We start from the raw sequence: 14,025 nt of genomic DNA, 5'->3' as shown, positions 1-14,025 counted from the left end.
GGAGATGGTCCGATATGCCGGCGGCCGGCCGGCCAGACGGACGACACGCGTCCGCGGCTGGCAGCGCCCGCCCGGCCGCCGCCGGTCCGTGTCTGTCGCCGCGCCGCGCCGCGCCGCGGACGCGGAAGAGAAACCGGCGGCGGCGGCCGATCGGCGCCACGTGCCGCCCGCTCGGGCTCGAGCTGGGCCGAGCGGCGGCGGCGGCGGCGGCGGCGGCGTCCCGCATGTGGGCCGTGGTACGTGCCGTGCCTCGGCGGCCGCTGCAGCGCCGCTGCAGTGCCCGCCGCCTGTCGCCGGCGCCTCCGCCGCGTCTTCGAGCCGTCGGCCGAGCCAGGGGGCGGCTGTGAAACATGAACTGCAGAGAGAGCGCCGCCGGCTGGCTGCGAGGCCGGGCTCGTCGCGCTCCGCTCGGCGCCCCTCCGCAAACAGGCGTGCAGAACGACGCAACCGGCAGCATTCCTGGGACACGCTCCACTGAGGCGACAGGCCGGGGCGCGCCGGCCCCCACCCTGACCGGAGCCGTACACGGGCTCCCGGCGCTGGCCGCTCCGGCGGCCGGCTGGCGGCGAGCGCGCTGACGCGGCGGCGTCGGAGCCCGGCCGGCCGTCTGCAGTCGCGGCAGCTGCCCGTCGAGACCCTCCCCGGACCGCGGCCAGCCGCGCTCTGCATGCGCCCGTGTACACAGCGGCTGTAACCGGACGCGGCGCCACCTGCTCGCCGCGCTGTCCTTTACCTTGGGCGGCGGCGGCGGGCGGGCGGACCGGTTCGGCCGGGCCATGGGGCGCCGGCCGGCGCGCTTCGCGGCGCGGCCGTGCCGGCCGGACGGCCTTTGTTGTCTCCCGGGCCGGCCGGTCGGCCGCGTTCTCGTCCGCTCGCCGTGCCCGCCTGCTGGCCGGCCGGGCGGTTATCTGCCGCGCGCCCGGTGACGCACACCGTGACGTCATCGGCGCCAGCTGACGCCCCCCGCCCAGCCGAGCGTCGGCCTTGCGCGGCTTTTTTGCCCGGTGGCGCGGGCTAGGTGACGCGGCGGGCTGCCCGGGGGTGGTCGGGGGGCAGCGAGGGGCATGGGTGGCCGGCGGACTCCGACGCCCCGCCGCGGGCCTACGCTCGCCGTCCGCCCGCGGCGCTCCACCGCCGGCGCCGGGGCCTCGTCCGGCCGTGTTGACGCGGGAGGTCCGATATTGAGCGCGGAAGACGCTGGTGGCCGGCGGAGGGGCGAGGAGTGCCAGGATTTCCTCCCGGCGCTGGCGAGATGTGAAGATAGCGAGGCGTTCGGAAATGCACCGGCCGTTGCGAGCAGCTCTCAGCGATCAAGGGCCCGCCCCCTGCTGGATATCCTCGGCTCTGCGGTCTGCTCACGCGAGCAACCAATGCCGCAGGAGCTTGGGAGCGTGCGCCGAGCACGCCGGCGGGTGCTGTAGGCTGGACCGTCGCCAAGCCCCCCCCCCCCCCCCGGTGGGGGGCAGGGAGTCGTGGGATCCAGCAGATTGGACTTGATTGACTCGGGCTCTAGTCAGACTCAAACGGCGCAGCTGGCGCCCTTTGCTACACGTCAACAGCGCCAGTTGCAATCTGACGTCCTGGCCTCGGTGGTCTTGAAGGGCCGTCAAACACCTTTTATGTTGCGAATCAAGAAATCGGGCATTCACTTACCATGTTTCATTTGGAGCCTGCATCACGGGTTTTTCGGATGCCAGATCGCTAAAGTGGGGCATACCCACGCCGCTGCGTTTTCAGAAGGCAGCGGCCGACGCCGCGTGGCGATGGCTTTGATGTAACATGGGCGTGAGCGAGCCGGCGTCGGAAGCATTCGAGCCGGGTCAGGGACCGGGGCGGCTCGTCTCCACAGCTGGTTCCCACCGCGCCAGGCCAGCGGCAAGCTGTGTGCATGCCATGTCGTCGTGACATTGTGTGGCACTGTTTCGCCGCTCTCAGCAGCCCACGGAGCGGAGCACGGGCCTGGGCTCGGCGGCGCGTCCTCTGAGAAGGCGGCTGCTGACGCGCGCCCCGGAATGTATGCTTTCGATGCTGATGATGACACGACAGACACCGTGGAAATAAACTACCCGTGCAGCGTACCGGGCAAGGCGGCGGACGGTTTTAGATACCGGCAAATGATCAAACCAGGGCAAAAAATGAAGTTCGCGATTAATTGCGCCTGCATCGAAAGCCGTTTATTTGCGTTGTGATGGCGCTGTCGTCATAAGCGGCGGAAATTCCGAGCACCAGGAGCTTAGGACCTTTTCTAAACACGTCGAGCCGGGTCCAGTCCGATACCGGCGCAAGTTTGTCCCTCGAATGATCGGTGAGACTAGCCCCGCCACCTGCAGCCTGTGACCGATGCCGGGTCGGCGCCGACTCGTGGCGGGGCCCAGCGAGAGTGCCACGCCGCCTGAGCGGACGCCGCGTGCTGGCGCAGACACCGGCGGCGGCGGCCGGCCGCGCCCCTGATTGGTAACCAAAGCCGCCGCTGGCCGACTTGCGGGCGCCGGCGGCGCGCGCTGGCACGGTTGAGCACGAGATAGGGTCTGGACGCGCTCCGTTGGCCGCACTGGAAGCGACAGTCTCGTATTGGCGTGGTGCGTATGCGATGGACGTGTGCTCGTTTGTTTTGGCAAGCTTTAACGACGCATCCTGGAGTAGATATCAGAGGCACAGCGGTGGATTTTTTTTCATCGTAATGCACCGACATTTTGGGGCTTGGGTTATGTCCTGTCATGAGTGTGTGTTATCCAGGACCTAAAAGGTCAAATTGTAAGTCCCAGAGCTGGCAAATGTCGCAGCCCTCGTTCCACGTCCATCTTTTCGTGACCTTTCCGCTTACTTCCTCCTCCCAGCGGCGACGGCTGCCGGCTGGCGAGCCTGATCAATACCACGTTCAGAGCCAGCCGCCTCTCCCACTCCGTGCCAGCGGCAGCCGGGGACCATTGTTCCCCGGCGAGCGCAGCTGCCTGACTCTGACGTCCGTCCGCCCCCGGCGGCGGCCCTGGCCGTCCCCCGCCCGCCTCTCACCGTCCGCCCGCCTCCCATTGTGCCGCTGAAACGTCCTTGTTCCGCCGTGACAAATGCATGCTGCAGTGACGGTCCTTGCGCTCACGCGTCGCCCTTCCGTTTCTGCGGCCCCGTATGGGTTTGTGAAGCCCTCGTGCCCTGTGCCGCCTTGCTCCTTTGTGGTACCCGTGTCTCTCCGTGGCTTCTGCGGCACCTGTGCACTTGTCTCTGTAGCGCCCTTGTTCCTCTGTGGGGGCCGCTTTACCTCCGTAGCACCGCTGTGCCGATGTCGCGCCCCCGTGCCTCTGGACGCTCTTGCGTCCGCTGCCGGTGTCCGCCGTATCCGCATGTGTCCGCTGCCGGTGTCCGCTGTGTCCGCATGTGTCCGCAGACGGGCGTGCTCCGCTGTGTCCGCATGTCTGCTGCCGGTGTCCGCTGTGTCCGCATGGTCCGCTGACGGGCGTGCTCCGCTGTGTCCGCATGTCCGCTGCCGGCGTCCGCTGTGTCCGCATGTGTCCGCTGACGAGCGTGCTCCGCTGTGTCCGCATGTCTGCTGCCGGTGTCCGCTGTGTCCGCATGGTCCGCTGACGAGCGTGCTCCGCTCTGCCGCAGGCGTTGTGTACGAGCACCCCCGGATCGGCTCCGATGGCGAGTCGGAGGAGGCGAGCGGCGCGTCCGACGAGGTCACCAGTCCGGTCCACGTCAAGCTGCGACCGCGCCGCGACCGGGAGCGGCGACCCAATGTCAATGTGAGGAGCGGTCCGCCGCCATCGCCGTCGCCTGCGACGCTGGTGGGGGCGCTGGCTGCGACGCTAGCTGCACCGCTAGCTGCACCGCTGGTTGGGGCGCTAGCGGGAGGGCTGGCTGCGACGCTGGCACTGGCACAGGCATACACTGGTCTGCCTCCCAGCGAACTTAATGGTGCGGAGTGGCGACAGGATGTGCGGAGGCTCACGCTGGTATTACCATTCGTGCCACATCATCACTAATGGAAACTGACGTCTTTATAACGCCGTATCTCCCCCGCTTTGTGTGGCTCGCTGGCCGTTTATCACTCTCGCTGTCGTTATCTCGCGAGTTGCCGATCACTATCGCACTTGCTCCATTTATCTCTCGATGTTTCCCCCTGCCTTGATGGCTCTTTTGCTCTCTCCTGCTGTTCCTTGTTACGTCCCATCCCCGTCTCCGTCTCCCTTCCCGCTTGAATGGAGGGGAGACGGAGCCTCTGCTCTGGTCTCCCTCAGGTGTCGGTTTCTTATTCTCCATTTCAGTCTCCTTTTCCTTTTCTCTTCATGACATTATTTCGTCTTACTTTTATTTTCCTCGTTCTCTCCTTTTCCACCCTTTTCTCCTTTCCGCTCTTCTCCTCTTATCTCATCTCGTTCTTTTTTTCCCTTACCTCCCCCTCTCCCTCTTCGCCCCCTCCATCTCCATAGATTTCCTTCACCCTTTTCCCGTCCGTCTCCCTGCTCTCCCTCGCCGCCTCCTCTGCTCTGCCCTGCTCCGTCGCCCTGCGGGGGCCTGTGTTCCCATCTGGCGGGCCTGAGCCGCCCGGGTCGCGCAACTCCCGTCCCGTTTGCCATGTGCGCCGGCTCCCGGCGCGCTGACGCTCCCCCGCCGACGCGACATCTGGCGGCTTGACCCGCCGCGCTGCCGACACGCACTGCTCTACCCTCTGATTCACCGGGCTGATGCACGGTCCGCCCGCGCCCGGTGATTCATGCGCGCGCACGTGCCGGTGGGCGCGCCGTTCGCGCCGGAAGGGGCGCCTCCGTCACCGCCGCTTGTAGACGCCCGAGCCGGTGCCGGCGCCGCCCCTCGGCACCGCCGGCAACGACCCGCGCGCCCCGGGGTCACGTCGCTCGTCCCCCCGTAGATGGTCCGGCAGACGTGTGGCGAGTCTTTGTGCGAAAGGCGCGGCCGACGTTAATCAGCTGCGTCAGATAGCAAGGACGGCCGGCGGTGTCGCGATACCTCTCAATGCTCCGAGTGGCAGCCTGACAGCGCTGCGCACTGGGGCGTGCACGGACACGGACTCAGCGCTTTAGGCCTGAGTCAGGCGACGAGGATGTGAAAGGAGCTTTATGGGCAAAGAAGTTTTCCACTGAAAGTCTGGCGTAATCTTCCATTGAATTGACTGCCATTGACCTTTAACCTTTTCCATGTGCGCGAATTGACCTCAGCGTAGCCTGAAAATATTGAGCTACCAATCGACTTGATGTGTTTATCCATGAATGGTTGGCCTCTGATGAGCGGGTGCCGCGATGTAAATCTGAGGATCTACAAATAGCTCATGTAACATTCATTGTCATCGGGCGGAACCAGAAGGTCTCCCGTATTTCCATATGGCCTTCTGTCAAAACGCTGACGCCCACGACATCTGATTTGAGTATGTCTGCAGCGAGATGGCGTATTTCTAAAACACCCACTGCCAGACAGACAGCGTTCAGGAATCTCGCAGGGCCCGTTTAGTAGGGTCTACGTTAGTGAGTCTGCGGACAAAGGAGTGTCCCACCTTTGAGGCACATTTCAAAAGCGTGCTCCCGTAAAATATAAGGACCATTTACGCCCAAGAGAGTGCTGGGTAGTACCACTGCAGTGTCATCAAGACATGAGGACATTCATTTCGATTATCTTGGAATCCAAATTACGCTGCCGACACTTTTTAACAGTACTACAATTCTTCCTTTCTCGGCAGCCCCAGAATGTGTGGCGAGTCCGCAACAGCTGCGGTTGGCGCGACCGCCACCGTCATAACAATGGTAGAATGCGCTGAGGGCCGTTGTCAGGTTACAGGAACCACTTTTGAGCTATTAAAATCCGCGTATTGCGGGCCTGCGGGAATAAGAGTGGCACCTCCACCGGTATGCATGACGTCAGTGCAAATGAGCGTTTGTGATTGGCACAGCAGACGGCAAAGGCCAGTTTCCAAGAAGCGCATTGGCTGAAGTTTGAACCAGTGCGTCGCTATAGACCATGTGGTACTCTGTTTTCCAAAGCCAAAGGCGCTTCGAAAAGAGCGACTCTGTATGGGAGATATCAAAGTCATAGTATAACGTTTCGTGAATTCGCGGATTAGAGCCTCTGTTTGCGCATATTTTTCCTGTAAACAGAGCATTTCAAACTTTCGTTGCATTTATTACACAAGCATCGTCGCGAATTAGTGTGTTGCAAACATTACAGAACACACACGTTCGAAGAAGCAAGGCATGTAAAATACATTACTTTCGTGGTGGTGATCAGGAAGTCCAATAGGATCTCTCCCGTAGAAGCGGCTACTACAAATCGAAATTCTGAGCTGCTCCAAAGGGTTTCGAAAAAAGCTGATATTTCCGATAAAATCGAACGCGTCTGATCTAACAATAAGTAAAAAGTACAAAGAAGTACACATTGAAGTACTCCCTTTAAGGCCGTCGTCCAGCAGGACTCGTTCCTTCAGGTTTGTTCCAAGAAGCTGTTGATAAAAAAGCTTCGTCAAAGGGAAATAGCCAAAATGTCTGCGAACAGAGGATGTATTAAAGAGGGTTCGTCTTCGTGAGGTCCGTTTTTGGAAAGTCAGACAGACAGATATACTTCTGGGTCTAAGTATCCTGGATGTAGGCCATTTGGAAGTGTAACTAAATAACTAGAAACTGGAGGCCCTATGGGGGAAGGCCTTCTGGCAGTGCCTACTCCGCCTGTAGTCTTCAGAGGCTCGGAGGAAGGTCATGTCAAAAACGCTTCCTTAATGAGGCGTTTCCGGGCACGGACCCCACGGACCGTGGCTGTTTCACACCTCTCCCCCCCCACACACACTGTGGTCAGCGGGGGGGGGGGAGAGGTCACACAGGTCGGCGACGGCGACGGCGACGGCGGCGGCGGGGGCGGGGAGGCGTTCTTGTCCGTGACGCCCCATAGTGATACGCCCCGGCGGTGGCCGAGCGAAGAAGGCCGGATCGGCAGCAACCCAGCCTAGCCCTGCCGTCGGCCGGCGTCCGACCCATGTCTGCCCTCACGGTTCAGGCGCCACGTCCCTGGTCGGTCCTGACATCGCCACCATCGCCTGCTGCCTCAGACGCCTCTGATGGTGCCGGTACTGCTCCTCCAGCATCGGTGGTTCAAAGGCGGCCGTGTTGTTTCGGCGCTGCTTGTTTCGCGCGGAGAGTTCGCTATCAGGCTTAGGCGGCGCCACCGGTCTGCCAACCTTCTGTTTATCTGAGCTAGCGCCGCATGTGTTAACGCCAGATAACACACCGCACGCCATCAGGTAACGCGCACCATCGCCGCTCCTGACCTCGATGTAACTGTGGGCTGACCGGGCGCCTCGTGTCTGTCGCAGGAGATCAACAAGCGGCTGTCGCTGCCGGCCGACCTCCACTTGCCCGAGTCTTCCTGCAGAAGCAGTCGCTGAGCCCCACGCTAGACGGTAGCCTGACGCGCGCCACGCGCCGCCAGTCCCTCTCCGAGATCGGCTTCGGCCAGCAGGACACCTACATCAAGCTGGAGAAGCTGGGCGAGGTGAGGCACGCCGCCCGCCGGCTCACAGGCTCACCGGCTCACAGGCTCACCGGCTCACCGGCTCACAGGCTCACAGGCTCACCAACTCACCAGTTCACTGGCTCACAGGCTCACAGGCTCACAGGCTCACAGGCTCACCAACTCACCAGCTCACTGGCTCACCACTCACCAGCTCACTAGCTCACCAGCTCACCAGCTCACCGGCTCACCGGCTCACCACTCACCAGCTCACCAGCTCACCAGCTCACCAGCTCACCAGCTCGCCAGCTCACCAGCTCGCCAGCTCGTTGGCTCACCAGCCCACCAGCTCACCAGTTTACCGGCTAACCAGCTCGCTGACTCACCAGCTCACTAGCTCGCCAGCTCACGAGTTGACCAGTTCACAGGCTCACCAGTTCACCGGCTCACCAGCTCACGGGCTCACCAGGTCACAGGCTCACCAGCTCAAAGGCTCACCGGTCCACCGATTCACCAGGTCTTGTCCCACGAAGTCACGCACCAGAATTTCGCATCTAACCACCTCACGTTCCACAGCTCACATATCACGAGTCACCGGCTCGCAGATCGCTGGCGTGCGTCATACATCACCAGCTATCGTCATGCGTTGTAGTTCGTGTACCACCTTATCTGTGTAGCTGCACTCCACCAATCAGTCTGCTCACGCCTAGCCATTCTGTTCATACGCCGGCAGCGGGCGGCGAGTGCCATGCTGCATCAACGGTTCTCACTCGAACTGGCCTGTAAGTGCGAGCTGAGATTGGGACGCCGATGTCTGCGCCCGCGTCGCATGTGATTTGCGACTGTTCTCGGAAAAGGAGTCCACGGCGGCGGCGGCGGCCGGCGCATGCGGTCTGGTCTCGCAGGCGTGATTATCGGAAGACGGTGCCGTGCAGGGCCAGCGGCCTGGACGTCCGTCTGCAGTGTGTCCCGGCCGGCCGTGTGTGCGCCGGCTCGGCCAGGCGGGGCGCCCTATCGCGCCGCCAGGTCCGGTCTGGCGCGCCATCGCCACGGCTGTGATTCCTGGCACGGAGCCCGAGCCCGCTGCATGTACACGGCCGGCGGGTGGCGGCCGCGGCGGCCGGGCCGCGCCGGACCGGTCAGCCCCGCCGCGGACGCTGCGGTGGCGCGGCCGGCCGCCGCCCTGCTGCCGTTCCCCGTCACGTCCCCCTCCGCTGTGCCCCTCCGCCCGTCTGGCCGGGGTCCGCCGCCCGACCCGGCCGGTACGTGACGGGGCTGGGTAAGAGCCCGCCGCCGGCGGCCCAGCCCGGCGGCTCGGCACGCCCCGGGAGAGGCGAGCAGTGTGGGGGGCTGGCTGTCCGGGCCCGGCGCCCCTGACCCGGCCCACCCCCGTCCGCAGGGCACCTACGCCACCGTGTACAAGGGCAAGTCGCGCCTCATCCCCAACAGGATCGTGGCGCTGAAGGAGATCCGCCTGGAGCACGAGGAGGGCGCGCCCTGCACCGCCATCCGCGAGATCTCGCTGCTGCGCAAGCTGAAGCACGCCAACATCGGTGAGGCGATCGCCGCAGTGCGCCGGCCCTGGTGACGGAAGGAGTGTGGGCTCGATACTGGCGGCTGGCTATTTTTCGGTCGCGCATGAATCGGAAGCAGGCGGTAGCGGCTGCTTCTGGTGGCAGTGATCTGCCTGGAGAGGTGGTCGAGCTGTGCCCTGCGTCGGCGGCCGGCCGGTCACGGCTTCGGTGGGCGTGGCCAGCTGACGGCGCGGCCGCTGTGGTTGGTGCTCGGGCCGGGGGGCGGTGCGCCGCGCGGCGCGCGCTCATCACCCGTGGGATGGGTGCGGGCGACCCGGCGTGAACTGAGCGCTGAGTCACTGCTGCGGTGTGAAGCGTTCGCTGCATTCCTTGCGCTGGAAAGCCGAGACGCTGCGCGTGTAATCCCTGGGCGGTTGGGATGGCCTGTGCGGCAGGTGTAAAACGTTAGCGACGGTGCGCCCGATGTTGGCCCAACTATTTCGAACGGCGTATTTATACCTGGAACTTGGCAAGTGGGCACGACCAGAGCACATGCGCTCGGGTCACAGGGCGCTCTGCGTTCGTGCCGGGCGTGGGTGGAGCTGCGTGTCGGAGGCGCCGGCCGCTGCTAGTGGCGAGTTCTGCCGCCGTGCTGCCGTGAGGTCCGAGTCGCCCTCTGGCGCTGTCCAGCGGCTCACGGTCTCCCTCTGTTGCAGTCACACTGCACGACGTGTGCAACACGAGCACGTCCATGACGCTGGTGTTCGAGTTCCTGGAGAAGGACCTCAAGCAGTACATGGAGGACTGCAGCAATGTGATGAGCATGAACAACGTCAAGGTCAGCTGGCCGTGGCATAGGCTGTGCTGTGTATTGTTGTCTGTCACCGTGTCAACATTAGCTTCGTGGGATATTGTCGTTGATAGGCTGTGTCGATTATTGACATGTGACGAAGCGAGGGTGCACGCCTGCCGGAACGGCTCGCAGCTGCTCTAACTCGCGGCGGCCGCGCCCGCGGCGGTGAGCGCGCTCTGGCCAGTGCCGTCCGCTGACGACGTGCGTGCTCCGCCCGGCCGGCAGCTGTTCCTGTACCAGCTGCTGCGCGGCCTGGCCTACTGCCACCAGTACCGCGTGCTGCACCGGGACCTGAAGCCGCAGAACCTGCTCATCAACCAGCTGGGCGAGCTGAAGCTGGCCGACTTCGGGCTGGCGCGCGCCAAGTCCGTGCCCACCAAGACCTACAGCAACGAGGTGGTGACGCTGTGGTACCGACCGCCGGACGTGCTGCTCGGCTCGACCGTCTACTCCACCCCCATAGACATGTGGTGAGTGGGCGCTGGTGGCTGCTGTTGGGTCGGCGGCCTGGTGATGGACGTCTGACGGGGATGCTGCGGCGTGGACCTACGGAGAGCTCGCCCCGGCGTGGGGCTGGATTGGTCGTCGACGGATGTGTGATAGGTGGAGAGGTGGTGCTACCACATGCAGGGGTGGATTACGACGAGTGTGATAGCAGGGGTCTCGTGAGGCATCCGCAAGCATGCATCTGCCGGCAACCGTGCGATTTTAGTACCCAATTCCAAAGATCATCCTCAGATTGTCATCTGAGGTGGAGATTTAAGTTTCCAACACTTAGGTCGTGCTCTGCCTTCCCCTGTTCAAAGCATTTCGAGTGGCATTAATCAGGGGACCGCTCGGGCGCAGCAGAGCTGGTCTCATCTTTCAACGAATTGGTCTGCTATCCTTTCCAGTGTGCCAAGGGCTCGGAAAGGAGAATACTTTGCCACTGGGCCAGACATTAACTGCTCATCTTTATTCGATCTTCATTAGTAGGACATTAGTGTGGGGGACGATGTTTCATCTGCAATTTCAGCGTAATGAATATTTTATTCGTTGAATGGTTGCGCGCGGAAAAGTGAAATGATTTGAAATGAAAGTGGCTTGATGGTTTTGGAGCCCAGTAATTTCATGCGAGCTGGGATTTCCCAGCTTGATGTAGACGTATGTTGCAAGTTACGATTAAACACGTCGTTGCGAAATATTACAGGTCTGTACAAGTGACGAGTAGGGTAGCCGAATCACAGTAGGACAAAGCAAGCTCGAATATGAAAACTGGAATCGTAGTTAGCAAAGTTGCAGCGTCAGGCATGGCTTCGAGGTGGTCATGGTCGCGATAAATGGAGGTCATGGATTATGCTATTGGCGTTTGCGGAATGGTTTTATAGGCTGGCATCTATCAATCCTTTGTTCCATTGTGCTTGGCCTTGCCCCGGGCCTTGCTTCGTTCGTGCTTTTACCATGTAAAGCTGGGGGTCCAGAGTCGTGTCATCTTGAGAGCACAACTGCCAGCTGCCATACTACTCGTTGCTAAGCAACGAGCGACGTGATATTTGCCTCAATGCCGTAAACGCCACCAACCTTGACGTCACACGGGCGGCGATATGTCGGCGGCGTACACGTCTCGGGCACGAATCGGTTGACCAGCGCTTTGTACTGACGTCGGGGGCCGGCGCTGGCGGCGAGCCATTCATTCAACTAAAGAAGCGGGTCTCCCGACACCCGCGTGACCAGACTGGCAACTGGGGCTGCGAGGTGGGGCTTGATTTATCGGGTCTTACGCCTGCGCCTTACAAATGGCGCCGCGATGGAACCGTCAGCGGACTTCGTCACTGAGAGCTCCGCTCCGAACAGGGGTCCAGTGTTGTCGAACGAAACGACGACGTGTTTTGCGCTTTGAAATCCCGCCTTTTGAAGACATGCGTCAGATATGTACGGGTTGAAGTTCAGCTGTGGGGCAGAGAGTCATTTTGGGTCACGACGTGTCGTGATAACTGCGTCTATGACTATTATGTCCATGTGGTATGAATCAGGAGCGGCTCGATTCATGTTTTGAAACCAGGCCCGGGCTATGAAAGCGCCCGTTGTCGCTGACCGCAGTCCGTTCGCTTCGTTAAGTCGCGTTTGAACTCTAAGAGCTTTGGGCTTACGTTAGGCCTGAAAGGTCAGTTTCAGAGGGAATAAGAAGCGGATGAAGACACTGGGTGATCACGGAAGCCGTCCGGGGTTATCCCGAGACCACAAGGCTTATACCGCGCGGCGAGCCCTGCTTAAGTTGTGCGGGGGTCCCGGCCGGGGTTCGCCACCGGGGCGGCCGGCCACTGGTGGCGGGTGCGGTCTGGCTCCGGTGGCGCTAGGCTTTCCTGGTATGCGGGTGATGCGGCGCTCGTGCATGAGAGAGTGGACATCGCGCGGCCTTGACGGCCACGGCCGTCGCCCTGCCGCTGCCTCGCCTGTGTGGGGTGGGCGTCCCACCCCCCCCCCCCTCCCCCTCCCCCGCTAGCAGGCGTCACATGCTCCCTGCTCCGTCCGGCAGGGGTGTCGGCTGCATCTTCTTCGAGATGGCTGCCGGCCGGCCGCTCTTCCCCGGCTCGACCGTCAAGGACGAGCTGACGCTCATCTTCAAGACGCTCGGCACGCCGTGCGAGGAGACGTGGGCCGGGGTGACATCTACCGAGGAGTTTCAGCAGTACAAGTTCCCGACGTGCCGGGCAGAGTCGCTGGGCGACCGCTGTCCGCGGCTGGGCTCGGACGGGCTGGCGCTGCTGCGCGAGTTCCTCCGCTACGAGGTGGCGGCGCGCGTCTCGGCGGCCGGCGCCATGCGCCACCCCTACTTCAGCTCGCTGGGGCCCGGCGTGCGTTCACTACCCGATGGTGAGTGGCGCCGCGCGCGGATGACGCACTGCGGCAGGGCGGCGGACGGGCGGACAGGCTCATAGGCTTACAGGCTAACAGGCTTACGGGCGGATGGGCGGGCCCAGCGAAGACGTCAGACCATAAGGCACGTGGACAGAGACCCAACGGGGGCGGCGGAGGGGTTGTCGGGGCACAGCTACTGGGCATGATCTGAATCATGCGAGATCGCGCCATTCCATCAGCCATGATTACGCGCTGTGAGTTCTAAGTCGGTCTGGTGGATTGTGTAAGCTTTGAGCGGTAGTATTTGGCCCCATAGTAAACTGGAGATGTGTATAATGTGCAAAAATGTTGTCATTTTGCAAGCCGTTGTAGATCATTGTCTATACCATTGTTGTATAAGGCCTATGTGCATGTCACGTTATGATCTCGGAGCCTGAGGGCTGGCGTATTCGCCTATCAGCCATCCGTTAGGTCGGTGAAGGCATGCTTGTAACGGTCCACTTTTTGCAGGGCACTTTTCGGCCGTTTGCCATGCTGCCTTTTCAGGAAGTTTTATCATGTACGATGTGCTTGGTCCAGCCCTTACACCGTCCCGTTCATTTTCAGACGCTTCAATATTCTCAGTGCCGGGCATCTGTTTGACCCGGGACCAGGGTCGGAGCAGCTCGAGTCTAGCGCAGCCAAGCGCCCGCCAGCGGAGGCAAACCCTGGTGCTGTGAGCGTCGTCTGCCGGCGCTATTCCGAACTTGTAGTTCTCGCGCCGGCCGCCGGACGGCGGCCCTGACGCGATTCCCTGTCCATTCCTGGCGGCGCCCGTCGCCGCCGCGGCGGAGCGACGTGAGAGCAGCAAGAGCGTGAGCGCGAGCGATAGATGGTGCACTAGTCTCAAGGTTGGACCGGCCGTCTTTCAGGACCTCTGGTTCCGACGCCGGGGCTGGCGGCAGCGCAGCGCCCCGCCTGAGCAGCGCGCCGGTCCGCCCCGCCACGGCCGCACAGGGCCACGGCAATAGTTGTCAAATCGCGTGGCTGTAAGCTTCCTTTGCGCGTCCATATCTATGTTTATAAATAACCTTCGACGCGGCCGCGCGAGAGATGACTTGTGATGTAATTATATGTATCCGGCCACGTAGTCGCGCGATAAATTGCGGCTGCTGCCGGGCGGGGAGGTGGGCCGCGGCCCCGGAGACCAGCCGCGCCGGGGCGGCGCGCGGCCCCGCCCCGTTGTTCAGTTGTGGGAAGTCTATTTTTGCTATATTCGTTCGGGCCCGGTCTGTGTTGTTGTGACGTGAGATGTGAGTCTGTCAGAGCGTGGTGGTTCACACGTAATGCTCGACCAAAATCGCCAATAAAACTATTTGTATAATGTGAAGTTGA

The 14,025-nt window shown here is 62.1% G+C and overlaps 1 pseudogene; it reads left to right on the top strand.

Annotated features, from left to right (window-relative positions):
• LOC119089413 (cyclin-dependent kinase 17-like) overlaps positions 1-14,025 on the top strand; it is a 36,606-nt pseudogene extending 22,581 nt beyond the window's left edge.

This window comes from Pollicipes pollicipes, unplaced genomic scaffold (genome assembly GCF_011947565.3).
Source record: "Pollicipes pollicipes isolate AB1234 unplaced genomic scaffold, Ppol_2.1 Scaffold_3087;HRSCAF=3621_pilon_pilon_pilon, whole genome shotgun sequence".
Taxonomy (NCBI): domain Eukaryota; kingdom Metazoa; phylum Arthropoda; class Thecostraca; order Pollicipedomorpha; family Pollicipedidae; genus Pollicipes; species Pollicipes pollicipes.
This window is presented reverse-complemented; position numbering and strand designations above follow the sequence as displayed.